The following is an 18,142-nucleotide window of genomic DNA, read 5'->3' on the forward strand; positions in this document are numbered from 1 at the left end:
ATGAATGAGGCTGCATAATACTATTGTGAATTGATGTGATTTAAATTATATCAGCATGTCCATATTAGGGCTGCAACTAACGATTATTTTAATAATCGATTAGTTGGCCGATTATTTTTTCGATTAATCGGATAAAAAAATTAAAAAAAAAAATTCAATTTAAAATAATGTAATAAAAAACTTACAATTTACACTTTCATCTCTATCACAATGGCCTCTCTCTATTCACCTTCTTATTTTACTGACATAATAAAAGCTACAAGAAATAAAACAGTGTTTCTCAAACTAGGTTTTAATACAAAGTTATTAGTAAATATTAATTCATATGTTAACTATTTTTCATATTTAATAAAAACTATGAGAAAAAAGTCTTGTTTAAATTTTTTTTATTTACCAAACTGCCCCCGGTTATGCACATCTGACCCCCAGCTTGCCACTCTGCCCCCATATATGCCTTATACCTCTTATATGCCAGTGATATGCAACTGAGCCCCCTGATATACCTTTTACCCCCGATATGTTTTATGCCCCCCTGATATGCCTAATATCGATATGCCTTATACCCCCTATATGCCCTGAAATTCATAATACCCCCCCATACACCACTCTGGGCTCCTCCCCCTCCCATACACCACTCTGGGCTCCTCCCCCTCCCATACACCACTCTGGGCTCCTCCCCCTCCCATACACCACTCTGGGCTCCTCCCCCTCCCATACTCCACTCTGGGCTCCTCCCCCTCCCATACTCCACTCTGGCTCCTCCCCCTCCCATACTCCACTCTGGCTCCTCCCCCTCCCATACTCCACTCTGGCTCCTCCCCCTCCCATACTCCACTCTGCCTCCTCCCCCCACCAATACACCACTCTGCCTCCTCCCCCCTCCCATACACCACTCTGCCTCCTCCCCCCTCCCATACACCACTCTGCCTCCTGTCAGCCACGGAGGTTCACAAGACACCAGGGAGCTGGGTAGAGAGAGGCAGTGTGTCGTATGGGAGGGGGGAGGAGTCAGAGGGGTGTATAGGAGGGGGAGAGAGACAGAAGTGAGAGACCGGCCGACAGTGAGGGGAATCCAGGTCCCCTGCAGCGTTGCGGGGGATCTGGATTCTAGTGTTATAATCCGATCTCTGTTTGAGGTCGGATTATAATTTTTATAATCGATAAAAATCGATTCGATTAATCGATAATGAAAATCGTTGACAACGATTTTCATTATCGATTTTATCGATTAGTTTCAGCCCTAGTCCATATCATGTAATTTCCCCGCCATGACACTTCTAATCAGTGCATATGTTGAGTGTATCTGGTGAGCTGTGGTAGAGGAATCGCTGGTTAATATTAAGCTTTCAGAAGTTAGTGAACCATCAACTACCAGAGACCTCTGTGCCACCACAAGTCATCATACATATTAAACATGATGGCTGCTCCCTCTCGTAATCCACAACATGACCACCTCGCTTGTGGTGAGTCTGCTAATTGTGTGTGTATAGCCTATATTGCCATGTCTTACTAAGCCTGACACTAAGTCAAAGTACCTGAGTCTTGGCAAGTCCTATGTAATCCTAACAAACTGTTGCTTTTTGCATTGAATCAGTGCGACTGTCTCATTTATAAATGCATATTGAATGTGTACTTTTTTTCTCGCACACAATGGTTGCCTCTCCCCCAACACATTCCCCCACTATCTGGAAGCCTCTCCCCCTATGCAGTGGCTGCCCCCTCCCCATTAACACTGTATGACAGCCCCTCCCCAGCACACAACATAATGTGGCGGCCCCCCTCTCCTGCCTTCCACGCAACATGTTGCATCGGCCCATTCGGCCACTGTGCTCTATTCTGTAGAGCCTTGTTCTGAATTCTGTAACTTTGGGTGGAGCATGAAGCAAAGTGCAATGTTGGTACTCTTCACTTTAAGCATCACTGAACATGACTGACAATTCCCACAATAACAAAGCTTTTATGTATGTATATATTTATAGGCTCACTTTTTAAATATTTTTAATATAAACCGTTGCAACCGATTATCCTTATGCACTCCCAAGCTTTTGATAGTGGAGAATATAAGCTTTTGTAACACATCTTTTGAAAACGTGCTATTTGCATTTCTAGTGCCAGGTTGATAAACAGTATCTTAAGGAAGCAGGGCGTTGTGAGATAAAACAGCCTTTTGTACTGCTGTAAAGACTGAGCAGTGAATTTCTGAGAACATATATTTTATTTTCTTGCCACAGGAACAAAATATTTTAAAGGGCACCTAGAAGGTATCTTTCCCACTCATGCATCCTTTTTTTTTTTTTTTGTACCTCTTCCTGAATGACTCAAAACAAGCTGGTCCTAGATTGTACAGCCATAAGGCAGCATTTCCACTGTCTCCTTCAGTCTGGTTAAATATTACATCTTCTCCGGTAGAGCAGATGTTCCAGACTTCTTTATCTGGATTTGGAAGGGGTGAGCAAAATTATGGACAGATGATTAAGATCTTCATAAAGCAGGTGTTATACAAACCTCACGCCTTTGTCAGGGACCATTCCGAAAATTTAAAACACAAATTAGTTTATATAGCACATTGTCAAAGGTAATATATACAGTATTTATGCATAATAAAGTACTGCAGCATGGTACAATAGGTAGGGTTGCCCCGATTTCTGGATAAGGACGCTCCATGGCTATTACAGACCGGCCCCACAATGGTTTAGAGGATAGGTTTGTTGACTAGATCCATTACTGTGCCATTGCATTAGCAGTGCTTGCGCTACCTGACCTAAATTGTAAGGATGTTTCCTAGCAATCCCTGTATTTTAGTGGTGGCCAGGGATTGCTGTGAGTAGTAAAATACCACCTAGGATCACCCCAGTGGGATTCATTTATTTTGCTCTATGGTGAGTAACTGGGTGTATGATCCCTGTGTGTTTGCAGATTTAATTCCCCTGTGTGTTTTGTTCTGCTGAACATATAAAATTGTCCTCAAACATTATCTAATATCCATGACCATCTGGGCTCTGCTATATAGCATATACAAGCCTTGGGCTGGGGGTCTCAGAGCAATGTCCATGGCTCACGTTAAAAGCTGTCCAGGCCTGCAGCTTCCCCTCTCCATGTTGGTTATTAGTAAGGTAATGTTCTCTTCTCAGGGCTGTCTGAACTCCCTCCTTTGGAAGATATCTCCTGCTGGTGCAACTTGCCACTTCATGTGCTTTACTAATAGTTTGTCAATTTCAGTGTGATGATAGCCCTGCTTCCTTAGCATGCCTTCCATTCCCATCAGCCTTGGATGAGATTGGGCTCTGTTTTGCAGCTGCCCTCACTGTTAATTGCACAGTCAAAGTATGGGATCCAGTAATAGGCTGACACTGCTGAAGCATGTTTTTAGAAGCTCTTAGTATCTAACATGTCTCAGTAATTACAGGCAATGTTAACGTCCTGAAAACTGACATTAGACTTGAAGTTATAGGCTGACAAATTTATATTTTTTTAAAAAATCGGGTTAACCGACTGTTATCCTATGTTTTTAATTATAAATTTGTAAACTGTATGTTCAGTTTTATGTGTCAGTGAACGGGTTAAGTGGAATAAACTGCAAAAGGTATTAAGTGTTTTAATGTAACAATCCAATTTTCAAACATGGTTTGATAATTAGGCTTCCAGCAGATAACCGATCATGGAGATGTATTAACATACAAAATACTTTTCCTAGCTCGTGGCCCTCGGCTTGTAGAATAGCTCTATAAACCCAGCTCTAAGTAACTTGCGTTAGCCTGGGCAGAGTCCATGCAAAATTCATTGATGTTGAGGCAGGGCATTTCAATGTGTAAGTGGCTGTGTTTCTACCATGAAATCCGGCAAATAAGGGTATTGCGTTTTGGATGGTAGTCACACTCATAAAACCTGTTTTTCCATTGTTAAAGGGAATATTTTACATAATATATACTTCCCCATAATGCTAGACATACTGTTAATTCTAAAGTAATGCCTGTTAATATGCAGTTGTCAAGTGAATTTTTTTTGTATAGCACCATCATATGCCACAAAGCCTATAAGCCACAAATGGGTAAATGAGACAGTATATAACAACATTTTTATAGAAAGTCTGTATGACTCTTTAGAATCCTGCCTTGTATGAATGATGTCCATAAAGTATTCTGTTATTGGATTCACTAATTGTCCATTTTATGCGTAGCTCCCAAATCTTAAAATGACCCATTTATAATCCATGATTCACTAAAATAAGCCATAGTAACAATAACAAACTTTGCATCAATGCCTTGACCTTTTTCACTTGTCTTGTCCTGCTGGTTTCCCATAACGTTTCATGCTGTTGATTAAACCTCCATGTAAAAACAGGAATAACAATGTTGCGGATTCTGCTTTGCAAGCCCATGTTCACTGCCCACGGAATGTGAAAGGGTTAAATAGTGAATAGCAATGTTATGATCTATGCTTGAGGTAGTGTGTCCTGCCCTTGGTGATGCTGGGAGGCTTGTCACACGACCATGTCTTATTAGTTGTGTGTGTCATTTGGTGCCCGATAAAACGTGATGGCTCCCGGCCTGTGACAGAACATTTCTACCATCACACAATGCTTTCTGGTTGGGCAAGGAGACAAGAGCTGCAGATTTCATATAATTACACATCACCATGTACTATGCTTAAAGTGCAAGTGGCGGATTTCACAGAAACAACTGATCCAGCTTCGCCAAAGTTAGATAACCCAATAATCAGGCTTCCTTGAGTGCTTCATGCGCAGAACTACTCCTGGAGGCCATATTTGCTGTATCTTTCAGAATATTGCTTACGTTACTTGGAGGTCGTTTGGAGATTTCAAACACTGTAAACTCAAATATAGTAGCCTTAAAAGGGATTACAGTATAGATATTTGTTTATAGCATATGCACATCTGTCAGACACTGAGAAATATGATGTATGCTGCCTATCGCTTCAGAAATGAATAACACGCCTGGTGATGTGTGGCAGTGTTTTTTCCAATGCAAGGTACACTAAAGCTTGCTAAATCTGATCATTCAAGCAACAAGATACACAGGCTCTTCAGAAGACATTTCCAAAAATGTTTCAGTGGAACAGCGAGAATATTTTATGTGATTATTAACAAAGACACTGAAATGTCATTGGTATCAGCTCCCTCCTTCGCACCCAGACACAAGGCCTGCCGCTACATACATATTATTTTAACCCCTTAATGACAATTGCCGGTCCTGGCACGGCACGGAAAAGCATGTGCTTTACGACAATTGACGTGCCAGGACCGGCACGTCTTTAAACGGGTGCAGAAAGCGATCTACTATCGCTTTCTGCACCCAAAAAGCGTTGCTGAATGCCTCGACCTCGAGGCATTCAGCAACGCCGCGATCGGCACGAAGGGGCCATCTCTGGCCCCTCCACGGGGCGTCAACATCCGCCATACTTTGTATGGCGGCGGACGCCTGTTTTAAAAGCGTTTAGGAGGCGATCGATGATCGCCTTTCTAAACTTAAATGGTGTCGCTGGAATGCCTCGATCAGGAGGCATCCAGCGACACCAAACACTAACCTTTTGATGGGCTGTGACCGCTCCGGAGAGCGGTCACAGCCGCAGCTGCCGGCAATCTTCGCCATCAAGGAAGATGGCCGCCGTCCTGTAACAGGAACCACAAATTTTAAAAGTTCGCTAGATGGTCCAGACCATCTAGAGAACTTTGGCTCCACTTGCAGGTTGAATACAGGTACTGCATTCACCATGCAAGTCAATGGAGCCCAGCTTTCTAATCAGTGTGATTAGTAAAAATAAATTAAAAAATAAAATAGTAAAAAAACAGTAAAATGTAAAAATCATTTCCCACTGATGTCACTATCAGGGGAACCTCCAAGTTGAAAAAAAATGTTAAATTTTTTTTAAAAAAAAATAATAAAAAAAAATATATATATATAAAAAATATATTTTTGTGAGCAAGTCCTAAAATTAGCATATTAGCTTAAAACAATTCTCGCATGGAAAGAGTTAAAATACTGGCATATTAAATGCCCGTGGGGTGTCTACTTTTAAAAAATGTATGATTTGATGGGGTAAATTGAATGGGCCAGGTTCAACAACGTCCCAATTAACACGGGGGGGAAGGATGGCCACACATCTAATTTCCAATTAGAAAAATGCACACGTACCAAATGTGGCCTTTTAGTTCCCCCCAAAAATGACACACCCATGCATGTGGGGTATCACTGCACTCAGGAGATGTTGCTGAACACATTATGGGGTGTCGTGTGACAGCGGCATATACCAGGAGCTGTAAATTCATACATAAAGTAGGTGTGTGTGGGAAAAATACACACACAAAAATATTACTGCAAACTTTGAAAAAATGCTGGTGGTAAAATATGTGCATGCAAAGAGTTAAAATACCAGCATTTAAAATACCCTGTGGTGTCTAGTTTTGAAAAATATATGGTTTTGTTGGGCACACTGAAATGGCCCGGCTCAAAGATGTACCAAATAGGGCATGGGCAGTGGATCCCAAATGCCAAAGTTCAACATTGAAAAAAGCGCATGCCCCAAATGTGGCCCTTTTGCCCCAAAACAGCCAGGCAAAATCATTCATGTGAGGTATCGCTGTACTCAGGAGATGTTGCTGAACACATATTGGTATTTGAACAAATGCAAAAAAATGACTACCATAAAGTTTGACAGACTGGTGGTAGATATGGTGCATGGAAAGAGTTAAAATACTAGCATTTGGAATACCCTGGGCTGTCTAGTTTTCAAAAATATATGACTTGATGGGGTAAATTGCATTGGCCGGGTTCAAAGATACCCGAAATGGCACATGGGGGGAAGAATTACCAGATTTGGAAAAAATGGCTTTGAAATAGCAAAACGCTACCTGTACTTATTGCCCCATAATGGGTAGAAAAAAGCAAAAAAACATAAAAACATTGGGTATTTCTAAACTCAGGACAAATAGTAGAATCTATTTAGCAGGTTTTTTCATTACCTTTTATAGATGAGTAAAAGATTTTTCAACTAAAAGTTAGAAACAGTCATTTTTTTCTAAATTTTTCACCATATTTTATTTTTTTAATAGTAAATAATATGATACAATCAAAACAATGTCATCTAAAGAAAGCCCTTCTTGTCCTGAAAAAAACAATATCTAATGTGTGTGGGTTCAGTAAACGGGAAAGAAGAAAATTACAGCTAAACACAAGCAGCGCAGAAATGTTAAAAAGGCCATTGTCACAAAGGGTACAAAAAGTAAAATCAGCCTTTGTCTCGAAGGGGTTAATTGGGTGTCACAATAAAAAGGGGAAAAAAACCTTTGGCAGAACTATTTTTTGCAGATTACCATTTAAAGTAGACCTGTCCTTAGAAAATTTTCTATTTTATACATTGACCTCACATGTACAATTTGTAGTCAGTATTTTAAGAACAATCTGGCACCTCCTTTTCAAGTTATTTTACTTGAACCCTTCAGCTGCTTTAGAAAGCATTCTGTGTAGATTGAAGACTCCTAAGTGGTCCACACTGTAATCGGTTTACCTCCCTTTGCCATGCTCCTGTTCGGATATATCTACTAGAAGTCACTTGATGACTTTCTAGCTCTTTGTAAGTTAATATTTCTTGCAGTAAATGATGGGCTATGTTGAACACTTTCTTGTTGTCTGTTCCTGGGTGGAATGGTGATTTCTAAACTTGATTAGGTTTATCCCTCCCAACTGCTTCAAGAATAACGAACTCAGGTGGGAGGGAGTAACACAGGCTGCCAAACCCTTAAGGGTTATTTATCGGAACGCAACGATAAAATGTTGCCAAGAATAACAGATGCTTATCTCAAATTTGTTTTATTTAAGTGAAGATAGACTTTAAAAGGTATCTCTGCTGAGACCCAACGCAAAGAAGAAAAGGCTAGAATGAGGCTTTCCTTTTAGTGCATTTGAACACAACGATCAGGGAATGCATAAGGGACCGTTATCTGATTTAAGGTCCTTGCAAGGAAGGAGTCTTTCACGCTTGTGAAATTATACATTCAGTATGATTTTCATCCCCTCTCCAACTCGTGTCCTGGGCTGTGCTTGATCTCAAAGTTCTATCGCTTGGCCTCACATCCTTTTTCCTCTTTGTTGTGATATCGGGCCGTGTCTGCCATGGTAAAAATGTTTTACTGTCAATGACCCAGTTGCTCACCACCTCTGTTATGTATCTGTGCTTCCTTTATTTTTTGTTTTCACCTCTGCCACTGCACCTGTGATTGTACTTGCAGAATTCCTTTGCTTAGATTAGGATTTAAACATCCCATACTGAATTGGCATATATGTAAGCTTTACTTTTAGGAATGTAACCGTTATAAGGGGAAGGGGCGACCTGTGAGCAAAACATTGCCAGACTTACACATTTTGCTCATCCAGCTTCAAAGCTGTGGCCAATACATGAGATTTAGATGAGGTGTCTTTTGCTTAGCATCTTACTGTGTAGTTCTATTTTCCATGACCTTTCTTCTATAGAAAGTGTCATCATTTGACTTTATGGAAAAACACACTAGAATGCCAAGGTGACTTAAATAATGGATTTAGTAGCTCATTTGTGACACAAGGGGATTTGTGGTTGTCCTGGCTGTAGGATAGAGGTGAGCTCTGATATGAATCTATTAATAGTTACACCAAGAAAATCATTCTGAGAACGTCAATTGTGTGTTAGTGGTTTATCAAAGAACTGAATGCACGTAGTGAAAAGCACAATGCATGCAAGAACCTTCAGAGCTAATTGGATTTTTTTTCTCACCTACCAAGTAGTCTCTGAGTCGCCGAGGGATCAAACTTTGTGAATGAGTTCTTCAAATGCATATGTAGCCACTGGTCCACTAAGGGAATACAATTCTCTAATGCAAAGCACCCTCAGTAACTATTGGGACTTCACACATTGCATCAAAAGTTTGGTGGGTTTTTTTGTGAGAAGTGAGCATTTCAAATCTATTGGCTATGACATTAAATCCATTGGTTTATAAAGGTTTTTTTGTATAGTTTTAAAAGCTATAGTGCAACCCAAATGATGACATGACATACCTGTTGTGTGCCCATCATCGTATGCTGTATACTATTGTCTGTTGGTCCTTTGATATATGTAGTGTTACATGTGTCAAATGATTTAGGAGTAAATGAAAGGATTTGGTAAACACGTTTACTTTCTCCCACTTTACACTTTAGTATCAGAAGGGTGTGTGAAGTCACCAAGATCATCTAACATAGAGGTGAAAGCAAGCCAATATAAGATAAATAGATATGTTTAGTGTTTAAGTCTATCACAAGATATGTAAATACACCAATATATATTGGAACCCAATTGCCAAAGTGAGACAAATGCAGAAAAACATCGCTCAATGTTGGTGTATATAGCTTTTCAAGTGGATAATTGCATATATTGATGTGTGATCACCTTTATTGCTTGTCCATCACCCAATCATGTCGAGTACACCCATTCTCTTCCTTCCCTTTGGATCATGAGTGACATACTTTCCCAGTTCTGTGTACCCCCTGTTAGACTTTTTGATTTGTCCTTTTTAGTGTAGTCAGTCTTTATATAAAGACTTACTGAGACTTCAGGATTACTTTGGCATCAATTGCATTCTACATCTAAATGTCCTCTGTAAACTGACAGCTATTATGATTACCATTAATCCTGCGAAACATTCGTAGCCATTGTATTATATCATGGTAATCAAAACGCTAGTAAAATTAGAAGGTATCCACTCAAACATTTAAAGTCCCCAAACTAATTCTGGGAGCCCGACTCCTTTTGTTGCACGTTCAACGTCAGATCCTTGTACAAGGATCTATGTTCCACTTAACATGCTCATGGGATTAGGGCACATTTCATGCAAAACCATCAGTGTCTTGTTTCTAGTACAGCCACATAGAACATCACCTCATCCACGTACATGTGAAAAGCTGAGCTTATTTCATTCATAGAACCTGCAGACACTTTCTCTTACATGTCTCTTCAGTGCCTTGATGTTTTAGAGAGGAGCTTTTTGGAATGAGTAAATTGCCATGCTGCACAAAAGCAGGTGCTGATAGGTTGTCACAGCTGAGAGGAAAGCTTAGAATGTCAGGTAAGGTCTATTGTCCTAATTTGGTAGAGCAATGCTTTGTCTTAGTGGACGGTGCTGCTGTTTGCCAACGTCCCCTAGCTATACAAAGCAGAAGGTTAAATGCACCTCATCACCTATTTCCAGATTATCCCTGAAGCCTGCGCATATTCAGCAGAAGTGCTGATCTGTCTATCACTGTATCCCCAGCCCTGTATCTTGGCTGGAGTTCAGGAGCGAGAGCCTCTCAATTATGTCAGCCGATAGATGTCACTGAAGCATGTACCATCCAGGTCCTGGGATCAAGGTGGATGCCTGGGGAAAGCTCATGTATTCCCTGACAGGCAACATAAGAGTCATTTATGACAAGCTTTAACCTGTACATACATTTCATACTTTGCTAGTTTCTTTTCAGGTAATGTATATGATTAATACCTGTGATGAATAGCTAAAGGTGGTAAGCAGACACTATCTGACGTTTAGCTCTAGATCTTCTGACTTTTTCTGAAGCTTGTTGGGTAGAAACATTTGCCAGTTATTAAAAACAGAAATACATTTTAATTTGTTTCCATATGTGTGAATTGTCAAACTGTTTTGCTGCTGTGACGATCACTTTGAGGATTTTGCCTGTGATTTGTTTGGGGCATGGTCATGGAGAGGTTAATGTCTTGCATAGGTTTTAAGGATAGGACTAGATAGCTCATTATCTCAGGTAACGGCCTCTGGCCATGTTTACCGTATATTTCTGCAGCCTGAGGCGAAGGAATCTGGAGTGTCTGTGGCTCATGGGGAAAAGGTGGACTCGTGTTTGGCTATATTGCATTAATGAGCCACTGAGACCCGTGCTGTATCTAGATATACTCAATGTTAAAATGTACTATAAGCCTGATTTAACGGGAGTAAACCTGTATGTGCACCGCTGCCTTCTATAATGCTTTATTTGTAGTGAGCATCGCTTTGTGGTGGCTCCCCTTTAATAAAGGCCTCGGTAATATCTCATATCCAGGAAGTTATGCAGAGCCCTAGGGCCTGGTTTGCTCTATGCATATGTTTTCTACTTATTAGGTGAAGTACACAAATATAATTTGTCAAGTACATGGCTCTAGCTGCAGCATTTAGGTAAAACAAAGTGACTGCTACAAGCGTCATTCTAGGTATTTTAGCTTTGATTGCCTGAGTGGTGTTGCAGCGTAGACGTTAACCTTATTATATTGAATGCTGCAGATTATAACGTAAAAAGTATGTGGCTTTGTACACAGGTACATTAATGCAGAAATGCAAATTAAAGCCATTTTCTGTATTGACGTGTGTAAACAACTCGATAAAATATCTTTCGGTTCCTGAAGTTTATTCAGTCTTGCATGTAGAAGACAGAGTGGCGTAAATATTCTGGTGGCATAGGCGGCATTTTTCAAGCCAAGACTGCTTATAAGGCTGCAACCAAGAATTACAGTATTTGCTTGAATATAAGACAAGTTTTTTTTCAGAGCAAATGGTCTGAGAAATACCCCTTGTCTTATATGAGGTTGTCTTATAATCAGACCTCAAATAGAGGTCTGACTAAGATCCAGATCGCCCGCAGTGCTGCAGGGGACCTGCATCCTCTGGCATCTGGACGATGCATGTAGACAACCTCCGCTGTGTCACATGACCTTCCGGTGCTCAGTCATAGAAGCCCCAGTGGAAGTTGCGGGTAGCAGCGGAGGTTGTCTGTACGCATTGCATAAACATTCACCGGCTGCCTCCCCTTCAGACACCAAAGAGCCTGAAGCATGGGGGGACAAGTCTGGAGATGCATTGGTAAATCTTGGGGGGGCAGGTTGGCGAATTACATAAGAACAAGAAATGCATTCTCAATCGGTTAGATAAAAAAAATCAGATATAAAAATAGTTTACATGTGAATTTAATATTTTTCCTATAAGGTAGTCTTATGTTCAGGCTTTTACTTTTTTTCCTAAATAAAATTGGGGGGGGGGGTCGTGTTATAATCAAGCAAATACAGTATATTCCCTTGATTACGACAAATGTTTATTTGCAGTTAAATATGCATAAAGCACACAGCAAACTCGTATCACTCCCATTGAGTTTTTTGTTTTTTTTTTGTTCATGCCCCACCAATTTTCTCCTTATGACTTGCCTACAAATTACTATTATAATTAGGAATTTTCCTGCAGAGCTCTAAACGTTCAGTAATCGGCAGGGATATTTCATTGGATGCCATGCACATCACAACACATTAAGCACTTTTCCCCTGAAATAATTTGTGACTGAAGATGTGTAAGTCTTGCATCCCGGGGAATTTTTTGCGGGACCCTTGGCAGTGTAGATACTTCCAGCACACATTATACTGCACTTGGTCACCAACAAGGCTGCAGACCAAAGCAGAAACCCAGTGTGCCATATGTTCCTCCCCACTGCACACAAAATAATTGTGTTGGCTCAATGGGCTCAACCCAATAGGTTTTGACAAGTTGATGCACTACTACTAGTGGATTTTACTACAGGTAGAGGTGTACACGTAAGCTGAATGTGTATATAAATGTGCACACATCCTTTTGTGAAGCTTTTGGTCAGTGTTTTGCCATGAAATAGTTCCCATGGTGACCGGTTAGTACATTTTGTAGTCTGCTTTTTGTGTGCGGCTCTCATCTTCTGCCTGCGGATTCATGTATGCTGTGTAATGTGCTCTGTTTTAGCACAGGTAATAAATGTAGGTTCCTGCAGATACAAAGTATAAGGAGCTAATAAAATCTTGTTGGGAGTGAAGTTAAAATATTGCTGTGGAGGAAGCAAAAGGGAAATCAATGACTCCTGTTGAGATGGAGAATCCAGCCTGCGTTTATTAGGCTGTGTATTCGTATTACTTAGCAGAACTTTGTGTCTTCGGGCTACACGAAGACAAGAGCCAAGCATGTCTCTGTATGAAAAAGCCAGCAAGAAAACTTTTATTAGAAATTACTGCCGTCCTTGGTTGGACCTTTTTTTTTTTTTTTTTTTTTTTTAATATATACGAATGCTATGCAATAAGGCACCAGCTGCCATTTCTTCTTTAATGAAATGCACATTTATTTGTACGTGGCTGACTGCTCTTTGACAAGGGTAGTTTGTGATATGTATTTTACTTTCTGTATGCTGTTATATATGCCATTGGTAATGAATTAAGGGATTTCCTTAGCCCTTTTGTCCCGTTGGTTTTCCTGTGTGAATCTTTCCTGCTTTGTTTCCATGTATTAATACATACTTTTTGTTGGCCTTTTCCTCACATTGCCCACTTGTCAGCGGACAGGTAGATGTTAGCTATTTGGCCTATTGGCCTGTTGTAACAGACCTTGATTTGTCTGACTCGAGTGATGTTCTGTCCCAGCCTTTACTGCTATATTAAGCGGTCAAGACAATCTGACTTCTATATAGTCTAAATTCCATAGAGGATATTTTAGTGTTGCAATGTAGAAACCTAAAAGCTAGTATCATAAAATGCATGTAAGTGAATCACAATGAATGAGTGGATGGCTTTGAAGACGGATGGTATTGGTCTTGTAGAATTGACACATCCTGACCTTTTTGGGTACTTTGCAACCTTATAGTATTGGCTGCAGTGACCCGAGTGCTACTGGAGCTATAGCTGTTTTGTCCTTTCTAGTCATCCATCCTCATGGTTACCCATTAAACATTGAAATAGAGGGTAGTAATGAGCGGACACTTTCCCTCACATACTTCACTCTGCATTATGGAAATCTGCAAAATTTTGTCTCATGAAACGTCAAATCGTCCCAGTATAATGCATGGCTCTCTACAGAATGTCATACATTGTGATGCCATCACTTCACAACGTTAGGTAACCTAACATGGATTTGCAGCTCAGGTATGCCTAAGGATTAAAATAAACCTCTCGACTACTTGAACGCAGCTGTCTGTGCTCACAAGGCCTATTTGCATGTTGAACGTATGGAATGCCAAAATGTTTGCCTGTTCAAGGAGCTTTCAATCGACCATGGTAGCATCCGAGACAAAAGAGCAGTTACGTCTAACGTGTCTAAAGGCTTTTTTTTTTTTTTTTAGTAAAAAAAAAATAGACTGAGTGCCAGTATTGCCATTTTGAGGTCATATCTAGCACACGAAGTTTCAGTTTCCATAGAAATCAAAGTAATTTTGCATAACTTTTCAACTCTCAGTATGACACGAAGATGTAGTATTAAGTGATCCTGTGGCAGAAAGCTTTGTGAGGCCTTTAAGGAAAGATCTATCTCGTGAGATGTTCACGGAACCATGCTTAGTTTTAATCTGCACACAACTGCCACAATCTTATTGGGAAAGTGCACACAGTATTGGTTGGCAGATAAAACCCATTAAATAGCCAACTATAAATATTTAACCCTATATTTGAAACCCATCTATTACCTTATGTGAAGGTTTTTAGCATTTTGTAGCATTAATCCAGATGTTGCAGGGGGCTCCAAATGAACTTATCCACTCATATTTAACAAAACGGGATAGTAAACATGAAACCATTTTATTGAAAGCCTATATTTTGTGAAAAAGCTACAGGGCTGTAAGCTATTATGCCAGTGGGTCCGGGTGTAGGGTTATTGTGGTAATAAAGAGTAAATCACGATCATTCAGTGTCTGACAGCAGTAAAGGATGTGTCGGGAGCTCAATTTCCCTTAACCCATCTAGATTTAGTTCCTCAGTTCCTTTAATCCTGTAGTGGTATGTGTGAAGTTGTAGCATTTTTATCCTACTGTCGCACATTGTTTATAGATGCTTGTGGATAATGTAATGCGCATGTGGATAGATGAAGATAGATAGAAGAGGTAGGTGTTGGGTACCTCTGAAGGGCGTCCCTTAAGTGATGTGCTTTTGCTATTAGAATGCTTGGTTGGCAAGTGCTTTGGGTCTAGACTGGGTGTCTAGAATGTCCATACTGGCTAATGCATAACCGAGCAAGTTAGAATTTTAAAAAGCTAAAAGCTCCTCTCATTGGGTCCCTTTTCATCAGTTTCCAGCTCCATGCATTCATGCTTTATTTTCCTGCTTGTATTTCATTAAAGTCCAGCATGGCGCTGTGCCTGATGTGTTATGTTGTCCCCTTCATGCAGCATATTAGAGCCTCAATCAGTGTTTGATTAAAGCTCTGCAGGTGCATTGCTAGTAGACAGAGGACACTGCAGGGGCGTACCTAGAGTATTTGGCACCTGGGGCGGATCCTGTATGTGGCACCCCCCCCCCCCCACACACTTTAAAACTGCATAGCTGCTACCGTTATATACCGGCGCAGACACTGAAGGTGGTACAGCATAACACTTACTGTTATCACTATATACTGAGGCAGAAATTGACGGTGGCACAGCATAACACCTATCACTATATACTGAGGCAGAAATTGACGGTGGTACAGCATAACACCTATCACTATATACTGCGGCAGACATTGACGGTTGTACAGCATAACACCTACCACTATATACTGAGGCAGACATTGACAATAGTGCAGCATAACTCCTATCACTATTTACTAAGCCAAACATTGATGTGGTATAGGCCTACCACTTCATTAGTAGTAGGGATGCACCAAAACGAATTCTGGACTGAAACCGAAAATGCAGCATTTACCTGGCCGAAACCGAATATGACCCCCCCCCACACACACCATAAAAAAAAAAACTAACACTTTTATTTAAAGTAACACACCAAAATAGGACAAAACAATTAAATAACAATATTAATATATATATATGATTAACAGCAATCACATTCCTATCATGCCCAGGCATACCCAGATTCCAGGATGTACTCCCAGACTTGGCATGATAGGAGTATGATTGCCCTATCTACCCCTTTTGTCCTACCTACCCCTTCTCACTCCCTTCTCCCTATCTACCCTCTCCCCCTTTCACTTACCTTTCAGGAGTCCTGCGGTGGGGGTGCAAGGCCTCTGTCTCCCAGCTCTGCCACTGTATGGAACAGCATGGAGTGATGGGAGTTATGATGTACTAGAGCATAATTATATAATGAAAAATACATTGGAAATGGTACAGCATAACACCCATCACTCTCACACGCACACCAATCCGCACGCACACCAATCCGCACACGCACGCACACCAATCCGCACACGCACGCACACCAATCCGCGCACGCACGCACGCACACCAATCCGCGCACGCACGCACGCACACCAATCCGCACGCACGCACACCAATCCGCACGCACGCACACCAATCCGCACGCACGCACACCAATCCGCACGCACGCACACCAATCCGCACGCACGCACACCAATCCGCACGCACGCACACCAATCCGCACGCACGCACACCAATCCGCACGCACGCACACCAATCCGCACGCACGCACACCAATCCGCACGCACGCACACCAATCCGCACGCACACCAATCCGCACGCACACCAATCCGCACACACACACTGAATGCTTTCCTACCTTTCCTCTTTCCTCTTTTCTCCTTACAGCTTCTTTTCCTCCTCTTCGCTCCTCTTCTTCAGTTCTTCTGTCTTCTTCCGGTTCAGTGGGCGCGGCTTCAGTGTTGTGCGCCGGGATCTGACAACAAATTCCGGCGCACAGCAGCTGTTGCCGCGCGGATCGCAAGGGAGCGATATCGGAGGTCTTTAACAGACCTCCGGCTCCCTTCAGTGATTTTAAGCCGGGTTCAAGGGTTGAACCCGACTTAAAATCACTCAAGGGAGCCGGAGGTCTGTTAAAGACCTCCGATACCGCTCCCTTGCGAGCCTGCTCCTCCAGCGGCGGACATTACTGTCCGTCTCTGGAGTTGTGCCGGGTGCCGGCAAGTTGGCACCCCCCTGATGAGCGGCACCCGGTGCGGACCACCCCCCCGCTAGGTACGCTACTGGGACACTGTATAAACCATATACCAGAAGACTCGGAAATGCCTATATATACACCTATAAATATATGTAGCCTCTGCTGCTAATATTCATTTGATGTATGTGCGTCCAAAACACTATGTTCCTAATGTAAGGCTGATTTCAAAGCCCCGTCTTAGTAACATAGTAACATAGTTCATAAGGTTGAAAAAAGACCAAAGTCCATCAAGTTCAACCTATATACATATTGTGTCCCTACTGTGTTGATCCAGAGGAAGGCAAAAAAACCCTTATGAAGCAGATGCCAATTGCCCCATACCAGGGGGAAAATTCCTTCCCGACTCCAAATATGGCAATCAGAATAAATCCCTGGATCAACGTTCTGTCCCTATTAATCTAATATCCATAACTTGTAATATTATTGCTTTCAAGAAACACGTCCAGGCTCCTTTTGAACTCTTTTATTGAGTTTACCATAACCACTTCCTCTGGCAGAGAGTTCCATAATCTCACCGCTCTTACTGTAAAGAACCCCCGTCTGTGCTGGTGTAGAAACCTTCTTTCCTCCAACCGTAGAGGATGTCCCCTTGTTATAGATACAGTCCTGGGTATAAATAGGTCCTGGGAGTGATCTCTGTACTGTCCCCTTATATATTTATACATAGTTATTAAATCCCCCCCTAAGCCGTCTTTTTTCCAAACTAAATAGCCCTAATTCTGATCTTTCTGGGTACTGTAGTCCTCCCATTCCCCTTATTACTCTGGTTGCCCGTCTTTGAACCCTCTCCAGCTCCACTATATCTTTCTTGTACACTGGTGCCCAGTACTGTACACAGTATTCCATGTGTGGTCTGACTAGTGACTTGTACAGTGGTAGAATTATTTCCTTGTCGTGGGCATCTATGCCCCTTTTGATGCACCCCATGATTTTATTTGCCTTAGCAGCAGCTGCCTGACGCTGGTCGCTACAGGTAAATTTACTGTTAACTAAAACTCCTAAATCCTTTTCCATGTCAGTCGTCCCCAGTGTTTTCCCATTTAATACATATTCCCAGCCTGGATTTTTCTTCCCCATGTGCATAACCTTACATTTATCTGTGTTGAACCTCATCTGCCACATCCCAGCCCAAGCTTCCAACCTATGCAGATCCGTTTGTAATCGTGCACTGTCCTCTATTGTGTTAACCACGTTACAGAGCTTAGTATCGTCTGCAAAGATTGATACTTTACTA

At 41.5% G+C, this 18,142-nt stretch overlaps 1 protein-coding gene across 1 annotated transcript in view; it reads left to right on the top strand.

Annotated features, from left to right (window-relative positions):
* LOC149298729 (staphylococcal nuclease domain-containing protein 1) overlaps positions 1-18,142 on the top strand; it is a 356,956-nt gene that overhangs the window by 186,104 nt on the left and 152,710 nt on the right. The window lies entirely within an intron of this gene.

The sequence above is a fragment of the Sceloporus occidentalis genome, unplaced genomic scaffold (genome assembly GCF_023333645.1).
Source record: "Sceloporus occidentalis isolate IW3139 unplaced genomic scaffold, rSceOcc1.0.p SCAF_31, whole genome shotgun sequence".
Classification (NCBI taxonomy): domain Eukaryota; kingdom Metazoa; phylum Chordata; class Lepidosauria; order Squamata; family Phrynosomatidae; genus Sceloporus; species Sceloporus occidentalis.